At 47.1% G+C, this 13,153-nt stretch overlaps 1 protein-coding gene across 4 annotated transcripts in view; it reads right to left on the bottom strand.

Annotated features, from left to right (window-relative positions):
• ZC3H18 (zinc finger CCCH-type containing 18) overlaps positions 1 to 13,153 on the bottom strand; it is a 66,513-nt gene that overhangs the window by 14,195 nt on the left and 39,165 nt on the right. The gene's annotated exons all lie outside the window — the stretch shown is intronic.

Genomic DNA, 13,153 nt, shown 5'->3' with positions numbered 1-13,153 from the left:
CGGCCTCTGGTGGTGGCTGTGGCTGGCGGGCTGCCCTGAGCTCTGGCACTCCCTATCAGTTGTGGCCACATTTCTAGGAAGCTTTTTATGTATGGAGGAATGCTGTACTGTCCTGTGTCTGTTCCCAGCCATGTGTTTTTCACTGGTGGTAGTGGCAGAGCCAACTGTTTCCCTCTCTTGCTGGCTTATAGGTCCTTCTGCACCCAGCCATATTCACTTCGGTTTTTCTTCTAGGTGATCCAGAGTTTCCTTCCTTTTTGTAAAACTCCACTCTTTGGTGTGCCAGGGATTTGTGGTTTCAGTGAGTGCTATGTCCCATAGAGCATGAAGGGACAGTTCCCACGACACTGACTGGCCAGCTCCTCTCTGAGGGGCTGTCCCTGCCCTGCAGGGGGTCTCACTCTGTGGGGGCTGCTCTCTCAGGACCTACCTGCTACTCCCCTTCCAGGATCATCCCTGCAGGAGGACTCACAATACAGTCAGAATTCTCAAACTTCTTGCTGTGTCCTGTGCTTGCTCCCCTGTGTGTGTGGAGGGAGCATCAGCAGCTGTGGCAAAACCTGCCCACCCTGCCCACTAGGCTTTCGGTGGGAATGGTTATTTACTCATGTCTTCCTTCATGGGTGTAGCAAAGGAAAATCATTTTCTTCCTAAGAGGCCCTGCCTTTCCAGGGTAGATTTTTAGTTGCTGTGGATTCCCTACCACCAGCATCTTGGCTGCCATGAGGCTTCACTGTGGCCATCTACTTATATTCCATCATAATACATAAAAACTGTCACCTGTTGACATTTGCAGAACTAGCGAGTTCCAAGTCTGTTTCTTGTGAAGAATCCCACATCAGAAGTAACCAACATTTAAAAGTATCCTAAGGACACAGTAACTTGAAGTATAAAATCCCTGTTACATTGGCCCTAAACCCTAAGAATGACTGCCATCCAAGCTCCTAAGCGTGTCCTCCTGGAAAAATAATCCCAGGAGGAGGTGAAACCTGTTTGTCAACTCCAGCCTGTCCCAGGCCATCCTGGAGCTGTCACCTTCCTAGATTCTGCATTGCTCTCGTCCTAAAAATGCAACAGGAGAAGAGCTCAACCACCAGGTTTTCATTGGTCATCAGAAGTGCCTAGCTCCACTGGTCTGCAGTTCCTCTAACAGGGCCACAGAGTAGATGGACAGACTCCTGATGCAGCCATGACTGTACTACAGGGGGAGAAAGGCCAAAATGTCATCCCCATCACAGCACAGAAAAATCCACCGAGGCCGAGAGGAGGGGCCAAAGCAGGCTGCTCAGAGTCAGCATTCCTCTGCAGGGAAGGAGGGGTGACAGTCTGGGCTTCACTCTGAGCTGCCCTTTCACCAGTGCCAGCACAGGGTTGGAGGGGTCATGAGTGCCCTGAACCCTGCCACCATGCCCCATGCCACCAGCCAGCATCACTGTCCCTCTGAAGGGCTGCTACCAGGCCTGGGAGTGACCCCATGATCCCATGGAACAGACTCCCCAAAGTGTGGCAAATGGGGTCCCTGATTTTAATTAATCTGTAGAGAGGCAACCATTTTTTGTTTTTAATTTTAAAATTTTAAAAGATTTTATTATTTTTTTTAAGGTTTTATTTATTTTTTCATGAGAAACACAGAAGAGAGAGAGAGAGGCAGAGACACAGGAGGAGGGAGAACCAGGCTCCATGTCGGGAGCCCGACGCGGGACTTGATCCCAGGACTCCAGGATCGCGCCCTGGGCCAAAGACAGGCGCCAAACCTCTGAGCCACTCAGGGATCCCCTAAAGATTTTATTTATTTATTCATGACAGACACAGAGAGAGAGAGAGAATGAGAGAGAGAGAGAGAGGCAGAGACATAGGCAGAGGGAGAAGCAGGCTCCATGCAGGACTCGATCCCAGGTCTCCAGGATCACACCCCGACTGAAGGCAGTGGCTAAACCGCTGGGCCATGGGGCTGCCCCATTTTTTTTTTTTTTAATTTAATTTCTTCCGTGACTCACCAGGACAAATGATCTGGCTTGTTATATGGAAATGATGTAGTTTCCTCTTAAAATGTATTTAAGCTTGGGAACTGGATACAGAAAACCATGTGGGTGGCACAAGAACCAAGTAGTTCAGGAGCACGCTGAGTGAGGGGACCCTTCTGCAAACCACCAGACTCAAATACTGCTGAGCTGGCGCACAGATTTGGTGACCCTAACCAGGGAGAAACAGTTTCAGACTTGGACACAAAACTGGAACCCTCAGGACACCTGGGTGGCTCAGCGGTTGAGTGTCTGCCTTCCGCTCAGGGTGTGATCCCGGTCTAGGATTCAGTCCCACATGGGGCTCCCTGCAGGGAGCCTGCTTCTCCCTCTGCCTGTGTCTCTGCCTCTCTCTGTGGGTCTCTCATGAATAAATAAATAAAATCTCAAAAAAAATAACAAAAACAAAACCCAAAACACTAGAACCTTCAATTTTAATGGCAGATGTTTCTGGGAAAAATGACTGAATGGACATAAACAGCTCATGGGAAACCCTGCTGGGAAACGTGCCGAGGACACTGGGGAGCGCTGGTGGAGGCAGAATGAGTGCCTCCAGACTCCCAAGGTGGGGGAAACATGGGGCCTGGGATGACAGGAGCTGCACATCCACGCTCTTTCCTTTTTCACTGTTTTCTTTGTTCTTCACAAAGTTTTCCAAACTTTCCTACACCATCACATTTCATATTCATTACAGAAGAACCCCAAATGTCATTTAAAAATCTTTTTCCAAAAAAAAAATTTTTTTTCCCACTTTTGCAGAGATCTTCTGCTATGCTGACCAGGATACACTCTCAGGAATTTTTTTTAATATTATTTATTTATTTATTCATAGAGATGCAGAGAGAGAGAGAGAGGCAGAGAGAGAAGCAGGCTCCACGCAGAGAGCCCGACGTGGGACTCGATCCAGGGTCTCCAGATCACGCCCTGGGCTGCAGGCGGCGCTAAACCGCTGCGCCACCGGGGCTGCCCCACTCTCAGGAATTTTATTAAAGCCTGGTGTTAGTCACACATTGTCATCCCTCATGGGACCTCGACACAGAAGGAGCTCCCTCACTCAGAGAGCAGCTCGTAAGTGGTGTACTGCCCCTGCTGCCCACCCTCGGCTGCTTCTCAGCGGCAGGGATGGGAGAAGCTGTTTTGTGCCAGGCGGTAAGGGAGCATGGCCAGCACAGCTGTGCTCTGAAACCCTGGGAGGTCACACCCCTGCCCCAGAGCCTATAACCTGGGGGCAGTAGGGCTGGTGTTAGGCTAGAGCCCAACCCACTCTCCTCAATGGCTCCACCTCTGCTTTCAGAGGAACACAGGGCCCTGGAGGCTGAAGCCCCTTTTGGAGAATGTGGACACTCCAGAGGAGAGCCCCAGGCCGACAAACCAACAAACGATGCACCCAAACAGTGCTGCTAGCTGTGGCCCCCGTGGGCGGGTCAGCCATATGAAGACACACGGGAGGATGAGCCAGAACCAGATAGTCGGCCAGGGACGGCCTGGTCAGGAGCTGGCAGGAGGGCCCTGGAATTTGCATAAACTCTTCTGACCAGCGAGGGGAAACAGGCCTCCTGTCCCTCTACCCAAGGAAGTGGCCTTCCCTAGCACAGCTACAGCACAGTCTTATCTTCCAGGCACTGACCCTTTGCTCAAGGCCTCGGGAGAAACTCCAGGGAGCAAAGGTCAGCACGCAGGCTGCTGAACACAAGCGTCAGAACAAAACACAACAAAGTGGCTCCAAGTCAACTAAGGACACACCTTGCATCTTAGACCAGCAGACAGAGGCCGGTAATGTAGGGCGGCCACCCTGAGGTGTCTGGAAACTCCGTGCAGAGTAGCTGCCAAGTTTGGGGTCAAAGATAAAACAAGATAAAAAACCATAAAGTGTTCTAAAATCAAAAGGGCATCTAATGAAGGTCCAGGAAAAGGGAATTAGGAATGACCGAACTTGTTCACACTCACGTCACACTCACGTTACAGCAACTTCCATGGGAGATCTTTGCCACTACTTTGTTCTGGGAGCCTCTGGGGGCCTTCCATGGAAGCCTGCATGGTGATCACCTCCCCTGACACTGGGTGGAAACCACGCATGAGGTCCACATGGCTGGGGACCACCATGCCCCTGCCCTGGACTTCTAGGTGGGCCCTTCCTTCCCAGCCCCCCAAAGCACCTGCTGGCTGCATCCCTTCTGCCCAGCACCACGCCCGAGGGGTGCACCTGCCAGGGAAGATACTCTGAGCCTGGCAAACATCCTTCCTTCCGGAATGCCCACCTTGCTTGGAAGTCCTGCATATTCCCTGTCTCAGGCTATTGTTAGTTTTTATGATCCACTCCAGCTAGCTACAACCCCTTCTGCAGCCTCCACCAGGCTGTCTGCCCCCTTAGGGACTGACACGCAGATAAGATATGAAGAACTTACATCTCCTGTTCTCATTTCTCAGCTTGGCACCCCACAGGTCCTATAACACAGGCCAAAGCATGCCAAATCCATGAGACACACAGCAGCACTTGAAACTCTGACAATCCCAGGGGCCAAATTCCGGTCCTCACGGGATGACCCCGAGGACTTATACCTCCAGACACCAAGGGCTGGCTGCTGCTCCCAGGGGAGGGAGGATGGACAGGCTTTCCCTTGGGAGGGGGCACTCAGCGAGAGACACATCACTTCCATACTCCAATTTTGAAAACATCTTTGAACTTAATTGGAAACAACCTGAGAAATGTGACTGCCAGCAGAGGGGATGCACAAGTTCCCACCCACTTGCACTTTAATTTCCAGGTAAAGAGAAAGAAAAACAATCTATACTGTTTCCAGTGGTGGGCAAGTGGCATCCACTTACATTTCTTGATGGCTGCAAGGCCCCTGACATTGTCCGAGGCTCCTTAAAGCTCTTGCCCTTGCCGCCCCCACAAGAAACAAGGCTGCATCTGGGGGCGGACTGATGCTCCAGGAGGCTCAGCAGCAAGTTCTTCTACCTCACAACCTCATCTGTGTCCACCTGTCTCCCACTCTTGTCGACACCAGATGTCCATGCTTAGATCTGAATACACAAGAGAATGCTATTAGCTGCCTGTCTTTATGTGTTGGGCAACTTCTGGATCACTCAGTAGCTTAAAAAGTCAAGAAGCTAAAGCAGGATACACTTTTCCTCAAAAATGCCCAGGCAACAGTGACTTTCTCAATGGTAAGCAGTGCAGCTGTGCCTGGGACAGATGAGAGGTCTGAACAGCGGACTAAGGTTTATTACATCTGCTCTAACACTAGATCAGTTACTGTTTTAAAGCCTAAGTGCCAGGGAACCAACTCTGAATACTCTCTGAATGTACAGCTCATCAGGAAGCACAAAACGTCACGAAGTTGGGAGCAGAGTGGGAGGTTGGGGCCATCTGCCATCACATGGCCTCAGGACAATGCCCACCTGCTTCTGTGGGGCCAAACACGTCCTATGAGGCTCCTGACAGCCGTCCAGGTGTGGTCATTGAACATAATTGGGGGGGCAGCAAAGCTGTGTGATGCCACCACACTGGTCTAGTGTGTGATTAACCACAACTTGTTCAAATTCATGGACCCAGCCAAAGGCACCACATACGATATGGGAGGTGGTGGAAAACGACTGCTCCAAGACAAGGATAGGACACTGGTTAGTTTGGCGCCAGCAATGGGCAGGGCCAGAGGGGGAGCAGGTGCGCTCAGAGAATGGGAAGGGAGAGTCACCAAAAGCACAGGAAAACATAATGTGCAGTTTTTGCAAAGAAGACTGCAGACTAGAATGAGTGTCACCATTCTCTTTAGGGTGGCAGAAGGCCACGTGGCCTTGGAAGTGATGGTGAGCCTGAGCTCATGCAGCTACAAAGCAACCTCCCTTGCCTTGGCTATTCTCAGCTTTTTAAAATTTTTATTTATTTATTTATTTATTTATTTATTTATTTATTTATTTATTTATTCATTCATTCATTCATTCATTCATTCATTTATTTATTTATTTTTAAAATTTATTTATGATAGTCACACAGAGAGAGAGGCAGAGACACAGGCAGAGGGAGAAGCAGGCTCCATGCACCGGGAGCCCGACGTGGGATTCGATCCCGGATCTCCAGGATCGCGCCCTGGGCCAAAGGCAGGCGCTAAACCGCTGCACCACCCAGGGATCCCTATTCTCAGCTTCTGAGGGCGAGTCCAGAGCAGGGGGCCTTTATCAGGGGCTCACGGACTCCTCTGAAGGCGGCTATGGATGCCTGCCCACCCCGAGCCCACCTGGAGGCCTCTGGTGTGCCTCACACTGGATGGTGATTGGCTGCACACAGGCCTCTGGCACCCTGAGACAACAAGGAGACCGTAAGCTTCAGAGAGTGTGAAGCAGCGGGTGGAAAAGTGCTCCCTCGTGATGATGGAGAAAGCTCCTGGGAAATAAGGAGCCTGCCATTTCAGCATCAACAGGCACCAACGTCACACGGACATCTGAATGTTGAGCGAACAGCTTTCAAGACAATAGGCAGTCTGGACAATCCCTGCACGAAGATCCCAATTACAATTTTTATCTAGAATGAAATTAATTTCCGTATGCCAAAGAACATCCTAATTACCCATCTGAGCTCCACCCAGTGAAGCACACCCACTGGCTTGGCTACAAAGATCAGAACGAGGTTTCACAAAAGGGATTTCCCTCTATTTACATAGACAGATGCAGTCTACAGAATTGGTTACCAGGTTCTGCTCACATCTAAAAATAGTCCAGATACAGGAGTGGGCAAAGGATCTCCAAAGGCCTAGTTACAGAAGGTAAACCTAAAAGGAGAGACACATCTCTTCACACAGCGACACTGTATCCAGCCTATGAGCTCTAGAGGAAAGCTGGTAAGAACTCCCAGAGGGAGATTTTCCTCAGAAGGCAGCTCACCAAATATACATGTTAGAACGGACCAGCTCAGGCAAGGGGGAGAGCCACAGGAAAGAAGGCTGACAGGCACAGAGTAAGAAACAGGGAGCCCAGCCCTCAGCTGGCATATGGCATCAGTCCCCACCTGCGCCTCACCCTGCTGTGCCATGTGTCTGTCCCACCCTCTTCTGGGTAATGGGTGGTCTGGGTTTAAAGAACTCTTGCTGGTTGCAGACAAAACACACTGAGTTTATCACCACCCACTCCTATTTATGCCCCCGAATCTGCAGGAGCACATCTGACCCCACCACAGAGTCCCTTATGCACTAGCTAAGACAAAAGCTTCCCACTCAACTCTATGAATGCAGTCATATCTATTTTAGGCAAGAAAGGTTCTTTCTATCCATCTGCTGATGTAAAATTCCCAACCTGTCATAGGCTAAATAAGTAAACTCTTGCAGGGAAATTCAACCACCTCCTGAAGTGGTCACACCAGCTTTGGCTGGTAAAAGAAAAAGGAAATAGGAGGACTGTTGGAAATTCTGCTCTGGTGAAACCCTAGCCCTTCACACTGGCAGCAAGGCTGGCAGGGTTCCAGCCAGGATGATCAAAGATGGGGTTCAAGACTCCCTGGCAACAATGAGACAGGCTGAATCCAAACCAAGTGACAGGGTGAGCTCACCTCTGTCAACAGCAGAGGTGCTGTTGGGGGAGGCCCATGGGAGCATGAGTGAGGGTCTGGGGAAGAAGAGAAAGGGGGGGACATAAGCTTACCAGAAGGAAGCAAACCAGGCAGACACCAGTGGAGAGCAGGCTTGCCCGGTTAGGTGAGAAAGCTGCACCTCATTTTAGGAAGAGTCCCCTTAGTCAAGCCTCCTGAACCCGCCCTGCTGGCTCAGCTGTGTTCTCACTGACCCCATCCCTCACCTGAAGGTCCATGGTTGTGCAAATGTAGGGCGTGGAGGCTGTTCTTCACAGGGATCTGGTGCTTGGTGACCATGTCAATAAATGTCCCTGCCTTTAGAGCAGTCTTTTTGGATTCACATGGACGTTTCTCTGGAGGGGTCAGGCAGCACTGGGAACAGAAGTGAGTGCCAGTTGGGCGTCTATCCCATGAGTTAGCAACAAGCACAGACCACCTGTGCAGCTGGCCTCCTTCCAACAGGCTTTCTGTAAAAGCACACTTATGTGTATAAAAATGTCCCTGAGCTGGAAATACAGACACTTGACTTGGAGCTAGTTGGCTTCCTGGCAACAAGCAGGACATATGAATAGGAGTAGGGGAAGGCGGTCTGCAGCCAGAGTAAATATGAGTAAGTATGCTCATAACATCAAACCACCGGAGTGGACTGGCTGATGTGGTTCGGGAATCCACAGAGTTACAGGGCACAGTAACATACTAGATATCGTCTGCCCATCTTTCTTGTGTCTCTCCCTCTAAAACCAGGGATTTGGATATCATGAAAACAGCTGTTTTATGAATCTGGGAAACAGACTAAGTTCTGTTTGCAGAACTCAGCCTGCAATTTGATCAATCCTACATTTACTATGACAGGGTAAAAACAGGTAGCAGGCCGCTACCAAATCCAAAACTCATTTACAGCACCATTAAGTATATGAGGGCTCCAGCACTGTGCCAGGCCCTGAGGAGCCCTGACGCTGTGGTGCCCTGCAGGGGACTGCACCTTAGAAGGCATCAGGTGATAACACATGAGTGAACAGTAATGTGACGTGAGGGAGTGATAAGAGCTATGAGGAACTATGAAGCAGGGTGAGTGGGAAGGCCTCTCTGAGCAGCAAGACCTGAACAAAGTCCTGCGGACACTGAGGACCAGTAGGGGCAGTGGATGCCAGGGAACAGGCTGGATGAAAAGCAAAGTGGGTGATGTGAGCAGACATCTGGGCCTCGTGCTCCAACAGTTCTCCCAGAACGGAGTCCACACTGGAAACAGCGTGTATCTCTGGGAAAAGTGTTTCTATCAACAGGGGGCTTCATGGATTAACACAACAGGAAGGTCAAAATCAAGCCCTGCCATTCAAATAAAGTTATAAATTTTAAGATAGTAAAGCGTGACTGCTGTAACACAGATTCATCAAAACAGTCTTTTAAAGAATGAACCGTTTCAGTACATCTAGAACATTTCATTTACTCTGAATATTCTTTATTTTTTTTGAATATTCTTTAAAAACATTACTTTGCCCAATGTTAGGAAAGTATGAAAAAATACAGCAAATTTAGTGTGGACAATTTACTGCAATCTGGAGGATGAGAACAGTCAAAACTGGTGCTCACACAGACTTAAGTATCCTGCTGTCTACTGTCAGAAACACAGCTGCAGATGAGAGAGGAGCTGGTCTGATCATACAGGAAGCCTGGCTACATTCACCAAAGAACTGTAACTAGTACATGGATTCAGTACAGAGGATACAAAGTCCACAACAACAAAAAATCTGTTGCATTGTTATACCTTAACAACCTGAAAACAACAAAGGAAACAATCCCATTAACAACTCCATCAAAAATAATAAAATACTGGGTGTTTGGGTGGCTCAGTGGGTGAAGTGTCTGCCTTCAGCTCAGGGCATGATCCCGCATCTGACTCAGTGGTGAGCCTGCTTGTCCCTCTCCCTCTGCCCCTCCCCCATCCCTAACCATGCTCTTAGTTTCTTGCTCTCTTGCTCTCAAATAAATAAAAATCTTAAAACAAAACCAAACCAAATACTTACAACTAAATTTAGCCAAGAGGGTGAAAGACTCGTATGCTGAAAATTATATGAAATTAATGAAAGAAACTGAAGACCACAGAGATAAATGGAAATACAACCTATGTTCACAGATTGAAAGAAATGATACTATAAAAATGTCCATAGTACCCAAAGCTATCTACAGATTCAGTGAAATCTCTATCAAAATTCCAATTTTCCATTGGAAAAAAAAATCATAAAATATATGTGGAACCACAAAAGATCCCAAACAGCTAAAGTAATCTTGAGCAAGAACAAAGCTGGAGGCACCATCCTTCCTGATTTCAAAGTATATCACAAAGTTTTATTAATCAACACTGTATAGTAATGGCATAAAAGCAAACATAGATCAGGGCACCTGGCTGGCTCAGTCAATAGAGCACAGGATTCTTGATCTCGGGGTCATGAGTTCAAGCCCCATGTTAGGTGTAGAGATTACTTAAAAACAAAAACCAACAGACACAGATCAATGGAACAGGGCTGAGAGCCCCGAAATAAATACACATATATGTGGTTATTTACAACAAAGGGGGCAAAAGATACAATGAGGAGAAGACAGTCTCTTCAATAAATGGTATTGGGAACACTGGATAGCCACATGTGAAAGAATGAAACTAGACCCCCATGTCACACTGTGCACAAAAATAACTCCAAGTGGATTAAAGACTCAAAATGATTGGAGACCCAAAACCATGAAATTCCTAGAAGAAAACACAGGAACAAAGCTCTGTGACACGGGTCTCAGTAAGGACAGTCTGATCAGAACACAGCACAGGACACAAAATCAAATAAATAAGTGGAATCATTGAACTCTATCTCTGAAACTAACAATACACTATTATGTTAATCAAATTTAAATAAATTAAGAAATATGTTTGGAAATTGACAAAATAAATAAATAAGTAGGACCACATCCAACTAAAAAGCTTCTGCACAGGGAAGGAAGGAAGGAAGGAAGGAAGGAAGGAAGGAAGGAAGGAAGGAAGAAAGAAAGAGAGAGATAACCTACAAGAATAAGGGACAACTGGGTGGCTCAGCAGTTAGGCGCCTGCCTTCGGCCCAGGGCGTTATCCTGGAGACCTGGGATCGAGTCCCACATCGGGCTCCCTGCATGAAGCCTGCTTCTCTCTCTCTCTGTCTCTCTCATGAATAAATAAAATCTTAAAAAAAAAAAAAAGAATAAAAGAATAAGTAAAGTATTTGCAAACCATCTACCTGATAAGTGGCTAACATACGAAATATGTAAGAAACTCATACAACTCAGTCAAAAACAACCTGACTTAAAAACACAGTTTCTTGGGATCCCTGGGTGGCGCAGCGGTTTGGCGCCTGCCTTGGCCCAGGGCGCGATCCTGGAGACCCGGGATCGAGTCCCACGTCGGGCCCCCGGTGCATGGAGCCTGCTTCTCCCTCTGCCTGTGTCTCTGCCCCTCTCTCTCTCTCTCTTTCCGTGACTATCATAAATAAATAAATAATTAAAAAAAACAAAACAAAAACACAGTTTCTTTTTTTTTTTTTTTAAAGCCTTTATTTTTTTTTTTTATTTATTTATGATAGTCACAGAGAGAGAGAGAAAGAGAGAGAGAGACTCGAGAGAGAGAGAGGCAGAGGGAGAAGCAGGCTCCATGCACCGGGAGCCCGACGTGGGATTCGATCCCGGGTCTCCAGGATCGCGCCCTGGGCCAAAGGCAGGCGCCAAACCGCTGCGCCACCCAGGGATCCCAAAAACACAGTTTCTTAACCTGATGTTTTCCAAAAGAGGACATCCAGATGGCCAACAGGTATGTGAAAAGATGCTCACCATGATTAATTATCAGGGGAATGTAGATCAAGCCCACTATGAGGTATCACGTCCCACTTCTTCAAATGCTTGTCATCAAAAGCACAACTGTCAACAAGTGTCAGTGAGGGTGGGGAAAAGGAACCCTCATGCACCATTGGTGGGAATGCAAACTGGTATAGTCACTGTGGAGAACAGCATGGAGGGTCCTCCAAACATTAAAAATAGAACTACTGCATGACCCAGAAACCACTTCCAGGTAAATATGCAAGGAAAATAAAAACAAAAAGAGAGGTCTATACTCACATTCACCTCAGCATTCCTATCAACAGGAACACCATGAAAACCACCTGTGTCCATGGATGGATGAATGGATAAAGAAAATGTGGGAGAGTCAAATGATGGAGTATTTATTATTCAGCCATAATAGGAAGTAAGACATCCTGCCATCTGTGAGGACCTGGATGGACCCTGAGAAATTACATTAACTGAAGTAAGTCAGGCAAAAAATGACTCTCTATTCTTATTGTCCGATCTCACTTACATGCAGAATCTAAGAGCACTATACTCAAACACAGAGAGTAGAACAGTGGTTGCCATGTGTTGGGGCTGCTGGCAATGGGGAGATGCTGGTCAAACAGCACACGTTTCCAGCGACAAGATGAGTAAGTTATGGGGATCTAGTGTATGCCTGGGGGCTGCAGTGTGAGTAACTCTGTCCTGTGTACTTGAATGCTGCTGAGAGAATAGATGGTACATAGAGAAGGTGGTTATGTGAGGTGATGCTCACATAGAGATACACAGAGAAGGTAGTTATGTGGGGTGATGCTGGTGTTTACTTATTATGGAGATTATTCTGCAACATGGACCCATATCCAATCATCACACTGTATACTTTAGGTTTGTACAATGTTACACATTGACTGCATCTGGTAAAGATGGAAAAAATACAAAATAAGAGGCTTTCCCTCCAAAGAAAGAAAGAAAGAAAGAAAGAAAAAATGGACATCATCAAAAAGCAAAACCAATAACGCAAAGTACAGGGTGAGCAAGTCAGGTATCTGACAAAAGGTTTGTACCTAGAATACATTAAGAACTTTTACAACTCAGTTATAAAGTGAATGAATAATAAAAGAAAGGCAAAGAATCTGAATAGATGTTTCTCTAATGAACATATACCAAGAAACACATGAAAAGAGGCTCAGGAAAATGAAACTAAAGCTACAATAATCTACCATTTCTTTTTTTTTTTTTTAAGATTTTATTTATTTATTCATGAGAGACATGAGAGAGAGAGAGAGGCAGAGACACAGGCAGAGGGAGAAGCAGGCTCCATGCAGGGAGCCCGACGTGGGACTCGATCCCGGGTCTCCAGGATCAGGCCCTGGGCTGAAGGTGGCCACCTGGCTGAGCTGAGCCACCCTGGCTGCCCAACCTACCATTTCATACCCACTAGGACAGCTGTAATAAAAAAAGACGGACAATAATAAATAATCTGGAGGAAACTGGAACTCTCATATTTCTGGTGGGAATGATGCAGCTGCCTAGGAAGATTCTAGAAATTTATCAAAAGGTTAAAGAGAGTTATTGCATGACCCAGCAATTCCATTTTTAATTTTTAATTTTTTTTAAAGATTTTATTTATTTATCTATTTATTTATTTATTCATTCATTCATTCATTCATTCATTCATTCATTCGAGACAGAGCCAGAGAGAGGCACAGAGACACAGGCAGAGGGAGAA

The sequence above is a fragment of the Canis aureus genome, chromosome 3 (genome assembly GCF_053574225.1).
Source record: "Canis aureus isolate CA01 chromosome 3, VMU_Caureus_v.1.0, whole genome shotgun sequence".
Lineage (NCBI taxonomy): Eukaryota > Metazoa > Chordata > Mammalia > Carnivora > Canidae > Canis > Canis aureus.
This window is presented reverse-complemented; position numbering and strand designations above follow the sequence as displayed.